Genomic DNA, 12,927 nt, shown 5'->3' on the forward strand with positions numbered 1-12,927 from the left:
CCCATCACCAGTCCCTCCCATCAGGAAGCTTGCACAAGCCTCTTGGATAGTTTCATCCACCAGAGGATGGACAGCAGAAGGAAGAAGAACTACAATCATGCAGCCTGAAGAAAGAAAACCACAATCACAGAAAGTTAGATAAAATGAAAAGGTAAAGGATTATGTCCCAGATGAAGGAACAAGATAAAACCCCAGGAAAACAACTAAATGAAGTGGAGATAGTCAACCTTCCAGAAAAAGAAGTCAGAATAATAATAATGAACATGATCCAGGACCTCAGAAAAAGAATGGAGGCAAAGATTGAGAAGATGTAAGAAATGTTTAACAAAGACCCAGAAGAACTAAAGAACAAACAAACAGAGATGAATGATACAATAACTGAAATGAAAAATACACTAGAAGGAATCAATAGCAGAATAATGAGGCAGAAGAATGGATAAGTGACCTGTAAGACAGAATGGTGGAAATCACTGCCATGGAACAGAATAAAGAAAAAAGAATGAAGAGAAATGAAGACAACCTAAGAGACCTTTGGGACAACATTAAATGAACCAACATTCGCATTATAGGGGTCCCAGAAAGAGAGGAGAAAGTGAAAGGACCCGAGAAAATATTTGAAGTGATAATAGCTGAAAAATTCCCTAACATGGGAAAGGAAACAGTCAACTGAGTCCAGGAAGCAAAGAGAGTCCCAGGCAGGATAAACCCAAGGAGGAACACACCAAGACACATAGTAATCAAATTGACAAAAATTAAAGACAAAGAAAAAATATTAAAAGCAACAAGAGAAAAATGACAAATAACATACAAGGGAACTCCAATAAGGTTATCAGCTGATTTCTTAGCAGAAACTCTGCAAGCCAGAAGGGAGTGGCACTATATATTTAAAGTGAAGAAAGGGAAGAACCTACAAACAAGAATACTCTAACCAGCAAGGATCTCATTCAGATTTGATGGAGAAATCAAAAGCTTTATAGACAAGCAAAAGCTAAGAGAATTCAGCACCACCAGAGCAGCTTTGCACCAAATGCTAAAGGAACTTCTCTAGGCAGGAAAGAGACTAGCAACTTAAACACACACACACACACACACACACACACACACACACACAAACAAACAGAACTTGTACATATATAGACTGTTATATCAAAACCTCATGGGAACAGCAAACCCAAAAAGTACAATAGATACACACACAAAAAGAAAAAGCAACCCAAACACAAAACTAAATATGTTCATCAAACCACAAGAGAAGAAAACAAAAGAGGAAGGGAAGAAGGAAGACCTACAAAACAAACCCAAAACAATTAAGAAAATGGTAATAGGAATACACATATTAATAATTACCTTAAATGTAAATGGATTAAATGTGCCAACCAAAACACACAGACTGGCTGAGTGGATACAAAAACAAGACTGGTATATATGCTGTCTGCAAGAGACCCACCAGAGACCTAGGGACACATACAGACTGAAAGTGAGGGGAAGGAAGAAGGTATTCCATGGAAATGGGAATCAAAAGAAAGCTGGAGTAGCAATATACACATCAGAGAAAATAGACTTTAAAATAAAGACTGTTGCAAGAGACAAAGAAGGACACTACACAATGATCAAGGGATCAATCCAAGAAGAAGATATAACAATTGTAAATATATATGCACCAACAGAGGATCACCTCAATATATAAGGCAAGTACTATCAGCCATAAAGGGAGAAATTGACAGTAACGCAATAATACCAGCGAATTTTAACACCCCACTTTCATCAATGGACAGATCATCCAGACAGAAAATCAATAAGGAAACACAGGCCTTAAATGACACATTCGATCAGATAGAATTAATTGATATTTATAGAACATTCCATCCAAAAGCAGGAGAATATACATTCTTCTCAGGGGCACTCGGAACATTCTCCAGGATTGATACATGCTGGGACACAAGGCAAGTCTCAGTAAATTTAAGAAAACTAAAATCATATCAAGCAACTTTCCAATCATAACACTATGATACTGGAAGTAAACTAGAAGAAAAAATCTATAAAAAACACAAACACATGGAGGTTAAATGATAGGCTACTAAACAACCAATGGATCACTGAAGAAATTAAAGAGGAAATCAAAAAATACCTAGAGACAAATGAAAATGAAAGCACAATGACCCAAAACCTATGGGAAGCAGCAAAACCAGTTCTAAGAGAGAAGTTTATAGCAATACAATCTTACCTCAGGAAAAAAGAAAAATCTCAAATAAACAACCTAACCTTACACCTAAAGCAACTAGAGAAAGAAGAACAAACAAAACCTAAAGTTAGTAGAAAGAAAGAAATCATAAAGATTGGAGCAGAAATAAATTAAATAGAGACAAAGAAAACAATAGCAAAGGTCAATGAAACTAAAAGCTGGTTCTTTGAAGAGGTAAACAAAATTGATAAACTTTTATCCAGAATCATCAAGAAAAAGAGGGAAGGTCTCATATCACTAAAATTAGAAATGAAAAAGGAGAAGTTACAACTGACACCACAGAAATACAAAGGATCATAAGAGACTACTACAAGCAACCCTATGCCAATAAAATGGACAACCTGGAAGAAATGGACAAATTCTTAGAAAGGTACAATCTCCCAAGACTGAACCAGGAAGAAATAGAAAATATGAACAGACCAATCACAAGCACTGAAATTGAAAGTGTAATTTAAAAACTCCCAACAAACAAAAGTCCAGGACCTGATGGATTCACACATTGATTGTGATTCACACAGTTGATCGACTCACATCAAACATTTGAAGAAGAGCTAACACCTGTCCTTCTGAAACTGTTCCTAAAAATTGCAGAGGAAGGAAAACTCCCAAACTCATTTTATGAGGTCACTATCACCCTGATACAAAAACCAGACAAAGATACCACACAAAAAAAGAAAATTATAGGTCAATATCACTGATGAATATAGATGCAAAAAATCCTCAACAAAATACTAGCAATCTGAACCAGCCGAGGTGACTGGGTCATGGGGGAGAGTCCCTAAGGCCTTTCCCCGCCAGTGTCCTAGCTTTTTTGCTCCCAAAGTCATCAGGGTCATTTGTCATTGCCGAGGCCACGTCTGTGAAAGGAGGGACTCGCTCCGTGCCTGCTGGTTCCTCTACGTTATCCGTTGGTGTGGCCCTGATGCTGTGGCAGGCTCCGGATTCCTAGAACGCTGGAGCGAATTTAGAAGATTTTGTTCATGTGTATGGCATAGAAGATGAATTCGTCCTCCTCCACCATGAATGAAGAACCTGATGCTCTCTCAGTAGTTAACCAGCTCCGGGATCTAGCAGCAGATCCATTAAACCATAGAGCCATTGTCCAGGATCAGGGATGTCTGCCCGGCCTTATTTTATTTATGGAACATCCCAACCCCCCTGTCGTCCACTAGGCTTTGCTCGACTACAACTCCAGGAGAAACAAAACTGCTGGCCTCTGAAATCTATGAAATTCTTCAGTCTTCCAATATGGCAGATGGTGATAGTTTCAATGAAATGAATTCACGTTGAAGGAAAGCTCAGTTTTTTTTCTGGGAACCACAAACAAACGTGCCAAAACAGTGGTTTTGCATATAGATGGTCTTGATGATACGTCTCGGAGAAACGTGTGTGAAGAGGCTTTGTTAAAAATTAAAGGCGTTATTAGCTTTACTTTTCAAATGGCTGTTCAAAGATGTGTGGTGCGAATCCATTCAGATCTGAAAGCAGAGGCTTTGGCATCAGCAATAGCATCAACCAAGGTTATGAAGGCTCAGCAAGTTGTGAAAAGCGGAAATGGAGAAGAGATGCTGGTCCCGTCCAAGACACGCCTGTGGAAGTAGAACAGAACACAGAGCTGCCCGACTACCTGCCTGAGGACGAGAGTCCCACAAAGGAGCAGGACAAAGCAGTGTCCCAGGTGGGCTCACACCCAGAGGGTGGAGCTAGCTGGCTGAGCACAGCTGCAAACTTTTTATCCAGATCATTTAACTGGTGACTTCAGTTTGGGGCTCAAGGACTGTGTAAACGAACAAGGGGCCAGTTTTCCATTGTTGTGGTGAACTGTCAAGTGCAATTTGCAATAAGTTATCATGAAAAGTTTCTAGATTACATGATTTAGAATGCTGCATTTTACATTTTACTGGACATTTTACCCCACTAAGTGGTAAAAAGGACAGAGGCTACAGGTGGAATTGCTTTGTTTATGAAGGTGTTTTGGTTTTGTTTTCCTTTGTTTAAATTGCCTCACTTTTTAAAAAACATGGGTCCACTGTTAAACCAAACATGTATTTGTGCAGCTTTACATTTTATTTTACACAAAGCACGTGATTAGGAAAACTTGTTTTCTCAAGCCTCAGGACCCATTTGAAGAGAATTTTTTTGGTTTTTTTTAGCTCAAGTTGTGCATGAATTACTGAACACTTTTCTCTGCCTTTTCTAGTGAAAGATACTTGCTTTGGTACTCTTTCTTTCTCGTGAAATATACTTGCTTTGAAAGCATTTCTCATAATTCCCCTTTTGTGCCTTTTTTATTTTGCCAACCATGTTTATAGAAAGGACGTTACTAGTGACATTTTGTGAACTAAAACATATTCCTTGCAATGTAACAAACCCCTAAAAATACAACATCTACAAAAACTTGGCAGTCTTATTTGTTATAATTTTTAAAAGATTAACACAAAATCAGTCGAGAAGGAAACATGTATATCAGCAAAATGTTATTGGAGACTATTTGAATGTGACCAAATGTGGTCCTAGTTGACTACTGTTCAGTTTGGTTTATATCAGCTCTTGAGAATTATGTCCACCCTAATATTGGGAGTGACTGTAAATGGTCTCTAGGCCTTACTCTGTGATTACACACTATCCCCTGCTAAGAAAACAACAAAAAAAAAATAGTAAAGAACTGACAAACTTGAAAAAAGTAAACAAAAATGGAATGCCTATAATGCCGTAGTGCTATTTGATAGAGTCTAACCTTAAAACATGAATTGCTTGGCAGATGCCTATTCAGTAGTTGTTTTCTTGTATTGCCTTTTGTGAATTTATTATGAACATGCAGTCATATTGAATGAAAAAAAAAAAGACTCAAGTTATTGCTTCTAAAGAAATAAAGCCAGCATTTGTCCGTCCACTTAAACTTTTTGCCAGAAAAAAACAGGACTTCAGCAAAGGTAAGATAAATAAATATAAATATATATATATATAAATTTTTTGGTATAGATTTAAGAGCTAATTACATATATGTAATGTTTTATTAAATTTCTGAAATATTTGGCACCAAAAATTTTCTTTTGGAAATCCAACTAACTCCAGATAAAGTTTAATGCTAATATGATTAAAAACTAATAGGAGGAAATCAAAAACTTTTTTCATCAACATGTAGAGCTGCTATTTTACTCCTTGGAGAATGTGAAGTGAAAATTGGACCCTGGAGGGTTTCCTTGCATTTTCATTGCTTCTCTTTTAGAGAAAACTAAAAGCATCCAGTGTCACTGGAGAAGAATTATTGTAAAATATTTCACCAACAAGAATCTTGAGTTCAAGAACATTGTGACCTTATGGAGGGAGGGGTGTTGAGGGTATGGAGAGTAATATTTTTTCACCTGGGCTCTGATTCAGGTGATGCACACAACTGAAAATATAAGCTTTCAGGGCATGTATTGCTTTAAATGCATAGTACAACTTGCTGCCAGACCAGATGTGTTGAAAAACAAAAAACAAAAAACAAAACCACCTCCTTTCTATAGCCATTGAAACAAAGTTTACTGTTCTGTTTTAACAGGTTTGTATTTTATTTTGCATTGCCACACATCTGCTTATTTAAAAAATGACATCCTTTTGATAGTAATTGTTCAGCACAAGTAGGTATTACAGCTTGATGTTTGTGTGTTCTAATTCTCAGTGTTCTTTGATTCCAGGTCTTATATATAGAGCAGTTAAGGCAACTGTAACAGCATTTTTTGAAATATATTGTAAAATAATAAAAGGTAACATAATTTAAAAAAATAAAAAATACTAGCAATCTGAATCCAACAAAACATTAAAAGGATCATACACCATGATCAAGTGGGATTTATTCCAGGGATGCAAGGATTTTTCAGTATCTGCAAATCAATCAGTGTGATACACCACACCAACAAATTGAAGGATAAAACCAATATGATCATCCAATAGATGCCAAAAATTTTTTTTGACAAAATTCAGCACCCATTTGTGGTAAAAACTCTCCAGAAAGTGGGCATAGAGGGAACATACCTCAACATAATAAATGCCATATACAACAAACCTACGGCTAACATCATACTCAATGATGAAAAGCTGCAAGCATTTCTTCTACGATCAGGAACAAGACAGGGATGTCCACTCTCACCAGTTTTATTCAACATAGTTTTGGAAGTCCTAGCTATGGCAATCAGAGAAGAAAAAGAAATAAAAGGAATACAAATTGGAAAAGAAGAAGTTAAACTGTCACTGTTTGTATAGAAGATCCTAAAGATGTTACCAGAAAACTACTAGAGCTCATCAATGAATTTGGTAATGTCACATGTTACAAAATTAATACACAGAAATCTGTTGCATTTCTATACACTAACAATGAAAGATCAGAAAGAGAAATTTGAGAAAAAAATTCCATTTACCATTGCATCAAAAAGAATAAAATACCTAGGAATAAACCTACCTAAGGAGACAGAAGACCTGTACTCTGAAAACTATAAGACACTGATGAAAGAAAGCAAAGAAGACACTAACAGATGGACAGATATACCATGTTCATGGATTGGAAGAATCAATATTTTCAAAATGACTATACTATCCAAGGCAATCTACAGATTGAATGCAATCCCTGTCAAATTAACAATGGCATTTTTCACAGAACTAGAACAAAAAAATCTTAAAATTTGTATGGAGACACAAAAGACCCCAAATAGCCAAAGCAATCTTGAGAAAGAAATATGGTGCTGGAGGAATCAGATTCCCTGACTTCAGACTATACTACAAAGCTATAGTCATCAAAACAGTATGGTACTGGCACAAAAAATAAATATAGATCAGTGCAACAGGACAGAAAGCCCAGAAATAAACCCAGGCATCTATGTTCGATTAATCTACAACAAAAGAGGCAAGACTACACAATGGTGGAGGTAGTCTCTTCAACAAATGGTGCTGGGAAAACTGGACAGCTACATGTAAGAAAATGAAATTAGATCATTCTTTAGCACCATATACAAAAATAAGCTCAAAATGGATTAGAGACCTAAATGTGAGACTGGACACTATAAAACTCCTAGAGGAAAACATAGACAGAACGCTCTCTGATATAAATCACAGCAATATCTTTTTCAATGCATCTCCGAGAATAATGGAAATAAAAACAAAAATAAACAAATGGGACCTAATTAAGCTCAAAAGCTTTTGTGCAGCAAAGGAAACCATAAACAAAACAAAAAGACAACCCACAGATTGGGAGAAAATATTTGCAAATGATGTGATCAACAAGGGATTAGTCTCCAAAATTTACAAACAGCTCATGAGGTTTAATATCATCAAAACAAACAATCCAATCAAAAAAGGGCAGAAGACCAAAGTAGACATTCCTCAAAGAAGACTTACAGATGGCCAAGAGGCACCTGAAATGATGTTCAACATCGCTAATTATTAGATAAATGCAAATCAAAACTACAATGAGATATTACCTCCAGTCAGAATGGCCATCATCAAAAAATCCACAAACAATAAATGCTGGAGTGGGTGTGGAGAGAAGGGAACCCTCCAACACTGTTGGTGGGAATGTAAATTGGTGCAGCCACTATGAAGAACAGTATGGAGGTCCCTTAAAAAACTACAAATAGAGCTACTGTAGGACCCTGCAATCTCACTCCTGGGCATATATCTGGAGGAAAACATGATCCGAAATGATACATGCACCCCAATGTTCATTGCAGTACTGTTTACAATAGCCAAGACATAGAAGCAACCTAAATGTCCATTGACAGAGGAACGGATAAAGAAGATGTGGTTTATATACACAATTGAATATTACTCAGCCATTTAAAAGAATGAAATAATGTCATTTGCAGCAACATGGATGGACCTAGAGATTGTCATACTGAGTGAAGTCAGTCAGGCAGAGAAAGAGAAATTTCGTATGATATCCCTTATATGCGGATTCTAAAAAGAAATGATACAAATGATCTTATTTACAAAACAGAAACAGACTCACAGACTTAGAGAAGGAACTTATGGTTACCAGGGGAGGAAGGATGGGGGGAAAGGAGCGTTTGGGATCGACATGTACACACTGGTATATGTTAAATGGATAACCAAAAAGGACCTACTATATAGCACAGAAAACTCTGCTCAATGTTATGTAGCAGGCTGGATGGGATGGGAGTTTTGGGGGAGAATTGATATATGTATACGTAGGGCTGAGTCCCTTTGCTGTGCACCTGAAACTAGCACAACATTGTTAATCAGCTATACTCCAACATAAAATTAGAAGTTAAAAAAAAAAAAGAACAAAGTTGCTTTCATGTACAATTATAGTACCTGTTCTTCACTTTGTAGATGCAAGTGTTATAGGGAGAAAAAAGTCTAAGCTTCCAAATAGTATAACCTGATCAAGAAAGCAAAGCAAATTCAACTAAATACTGATACCAAATGATTTATTTTGCTGGCTAGAGAACAAGACAGTTAACTAAGTCGACCAAAAGATTACTCAATTTGACCAGATGAAGATTTTGATTGATCTTGATTCAGAAAAAGCAGCATAAGACACTTCCATGAAGGGGCAGAGGGGGAATCGCACCCAAGTACGGTGAGTAGATAATATCAGCAATGTGGTTGGTTGCTTTAATCAACAGACCACAGATGATATGACAAAGGCAACATGTCTGCAAATAAAAACTATAAATACATAACAAATACAATGGAGCAACTGTTAACAAACAGAAATTCCAAGCCTGCTGGCCCGGACCATATAATACCTGGTGCCCTGTAGTTCTCAGCATTTAGAAAAAATTCCATCCATACTGAGTATGGACACAAAGCAACAATTCCTAAAAACAGTTCCACACCTGGATGAAGTGGATGGAAGACCAGTTCACACCTTCCTCCTTCCATGAACTCCACAAATAAGGAGGACATCCAGAGACTTGGGGGCTACATCAAGGCTAAAACCCATATCCATCAGTCACATCACCGCCCTCCAAGTCACAGACATTATTTAAGGCTTGCCCAGTGCAAGAAATTATTGTATGTTAACTCTGGTAACCCATGTGCAACTGAATTCATTTTTCTAACTTCCCTAGGTCAGCCTCTGCTGAATAGTTTTTCCCATGTGTGATCCTTTCCAAACAATTTTATTTTCCTTAAACAGGTTATGTTTTTCCCAGTGAGTCCTGGGCTCTGACATCACTGCAGACACGGCAGCACCAGCTAATAAAACCCAATCTCGTCATCACCTCTGCCACACCCCCGTGGCAACAGCCTCCCAGAGCTTTCTCAACTTCCCTTATTTGTCCCATTCGTCATCTCAATAACACACCATGGTGTTCAGAACAGAATCTGGACGGGCCAAAGACCAATTGCTGTAGAGATGGGGATATTAAATTAAACCCATACCTCAGCAGAAAACCTCAGAGGGACCCAGGAAGAAGAGGTTAGAGACAGGGACCAAAGCTCTCATTAATGTGTAGCTGACTTGTCACTTTCATGGGAGTCTTGCAAGGAGTTGGACTCTGATTTAAGCAGGAAGATAAGGCATGACATTCCAGAGAAACTGCTTCAATTTTTCTTGTCACATTTAACTCAAATGCCTAAGCCTTTTTTATTCTTTTTATTTTTTGCCAAGTTAGATCACATCATAAACTGTACGTAGACTATGACAAGAAAATCTTTATTAAGCACCAGTCTACATGAAGTATTGGCCTTTGTCCTGCAGAAGCTTACAACTTAGGAAATTAGGGCTGCAGCATTTAGGTGAGGATGTGTGTTTCTGATAAGCCTGCAGAAAATGAGCCCACAGTGCCCATTTGGGCACTTCTGTTCCCGACTTAAACAAAAAAACAGAAAGAAACTCAACGATGAATCAATCCCTTTGTTATTGTACATCAAAGGCTATATTAAAAAAAAAATCCTTTGCAATAAAAATCTAAATATCAATAGAAGAATGTATCAAGAAGCCAAGTTTTGTCAATATCCTTCTTTTTTTTTCCCCAATATCCTTTTGATAGCCTGATGACCCCAGTGAAGACAACTCAAAAGTGAGGTCCTGCAATCAGCAGTCTCAGCATCTACTGAAAACTTGCTGAAATGCAGACTCTCAGGCCCCACTCCAGACCTACCAAGACAGAATCTGCATTTTTTCAAGATTCCCAGGTGATCTGTATGCACTTTGGGGCTCAAGAAGCTCTGAGTTCAATGAGAGAGCTCTTGGGTTTTGAATGGAATTCATCATCACCAACTCACCCTGCTGGTCTGCCCAGCACTGGCACCTGTACTTGGTAAACACACACACTTCGCTGTAAGCCACACAGCCACACAGGTTGTGCAGATGACATCACAGGTGCCCCTTGAGGGACTCCATGCAGTTAAGGAGATAAGTAAAGGAGGACAGGGGAGGGGGGCATCTGTCACAGAGAGCAACTCCTCAGTCTACTGTGATGACTGTCTCTGGTTGGAAGGCTTTGAGCTGTCAGTCTGATCAGCCTCTTCAGGAAGCCCTCATCAGTCAGCTCATCCTCTGCTGACCCCATACCTTGCCTAGGTCATTTGTTCCTGGGGATTAAGCAAGTGGAGCCCAGATCCCCTTCCTCTCATGACTCAGACAGCTGGGATTATGATGACCTTGACAGACATGGGCTCCCTTTCCCTCCTGCTTCCAAGGGAAGCCATCCTCACCTCCTGCTCCCAGGTGGCAGGCCTTCTGCTCACCCTCAGTGCTCTGTACCCAGGTGATGAGTCAGTAGGAATCAGACCCCAGCAGGTGCGTTATCCTGTCCTTGTGTGAACCATCCTTTTTTAGCACATTTCCCGAGAGGCAAGTGATTAAATTAAAATTCAACTAATGTCTCTCTTCTCCATCCAGATTCATTGGGATCTGGGAAAGTAAAAAGTTACTTGAATAAAAAGAGCCATAGAGGTCCTGATTAAAAAGACAAGGCTGCTGACAGCTAGGGGACATGGCAGCTGAGATGCTGAAACTCGCCAGCACCAGCATTTTAACTGCAAGATGACATTCATCAGAAGATATCAAATTAACTATCCAGGAAGAGCAGACGGGGACAGTGATACAGGGACTGGCTGACCCTAATTAAACTGGATTTCATGATGGAAATGATGGTTCCCTCATCTCTGGATGGCATCTCTCTCCCTTCCTGCTCTCCATACCCTTTTCTCAACATTGCCTCCAAGTTCTAAATGACTTGAAAAAGGAAACAGAGGGAATAATCTATAATAAGCACCATTTAATTCTGTGCTGTGAGACGGAAATACAAGAAACACATAAGCACTTTTAAATATCCATCCTATATTTATAACTATATCTAAGATGTATTTTTCTGATTATAACATATCTGAGCAAAAAATTATGTTAATCTTTAAAAAGATATTTTGGTATAAAATTATTTGTAAAATTCAAAAAAGTATAGAGAAGAAAATCAAAATAATCATTAGGCTCAGAGACTATGGCTGTCAAGATTTTGATGTATTGATTTGCAATATGGAGTGTGTGTCTGTGTATGTGTGTGTGTGTGTGTGTGTGTGTGTAGAACAGAGACAGAGTGACACAGACAGCAATTATCAGAGAGACAGAGAAATTTGGAATCATAATATATATAGTTTTATATTTTGTTAGGTTCACTTAGCATTGTTTTATGAAGGATTTTAACAATCTGTTGGAAAATATTTTTACACTGACGTTTAAAAAAATTGCGAACTCCAGTTAAGGCATCCTTTGAGACAGTATCAAGAAAATAGAACAATTTCCTGAGCTAAAACATCCTTGATGGTTTAGAAGAAATACCTTATCCTTTAAAAAAACTGCAGTTACTGGTATAGCCAACATATAGAAACTTAAAATAGCCAGAGTTGGACATGAGTCACTGTGGTTAAACATATGGAATTGAAATTAGTATAATTTGCCAAATGGAACTGCAAGTCCATGAAAGTGTTCTGAAGAAATATCATAGTATTGTAACTGTTACCTTTAACCTTTTCTGTAATTCAGTAGACGAAATAAAACAAAGGACCACCAGTGGACTAGAGTCTTCGAGATCAATTACATCTAAATTTCCTCTTCTGTGCACAGGGCAGAATTCCTCTTCTCCACCTTCTTTGCTGTCTGGGAGCATATGACTAATTCCAGCTGGTAGGGTGTGACCAGTATGATGTGTGTCTCTTCAATGACCAGGGCAGGACAGTCCCAGCACCCAGCTGCCCCCACTGTGGTGACTATTAAAGGACCTTGTATTGAAATGGCAGAGCCAAAGGTCAAGGCATTTCTTGCACCACTGGTGATGGGGGGCAGCAGCCCTAGAGAGCTGCTTGGAGGTTCAAAGCCTTTGGGTTATTTGTCAAGTTAGCACAACCTGTATTACCCGGACTAATACAGTCACCAAAACAAAACAAAACAATAAAATGAATGAATGTTCCATTCCTATCATACGTACATAAGAGCTTTAGGCCTCTATGCTTCACAGAAGGAAGGAAACACTCTGCTAACACACCCTTTCCCCCATCTGCCCACTTGATAAAACAGTCAGAATGTGTGATGAGATCAGAGAGGACAGACTCCAGGATCAGTTACATTCTCTGACATTCGAATATCTAGTAGGCACTTGCTATGGGAAACCACTTTGCAAGGGCTTCTAGGAATAAAGAAATTGATTAGGGACAGTCCCTGCCTTCTAGAAGTTTAAAGCCTA

The 12,927-nt window shown here is 38.3% G+C and overlaps 1 protein-coding gene and 1 pseudogene across 3 annotated transcripts in view; one reads left to right on the plus strand and one right to left on the minus strand.

Moving 5' to 3' along the window:
• Positions 1 to 12,927, minus strand: part of CPNE4 (copine 4) — a 630,288-nt gene that overhangs the window by 566,798 nt on the left and 50,563 nt on the right. The gene's annotated exons all lie outside the window — the stretch shown is intronic.
• Positions 3,080 to 3,998, plus strand: LOC103005461 (armadillo repeat-containing protein 1-like; annotated as a pseudogene).

The sequence above is a fragment of the Balaenoptera acutorostrata genome, chromosome 4 (genome assembly GCF_949987535.1).
Source record: "Balaenoptera acutorostrata chromosome 4, mBalAcu1.1, whole genome shotgun sequence".
NCBI classification, from domain to species: domain Eukaryota; kingdom Metazoa; phylum Chordata; class Mammalia; order Artiodactyla; family Balaenopteridae; genus Balaenoptera; species Balaenoptera acutorostrata.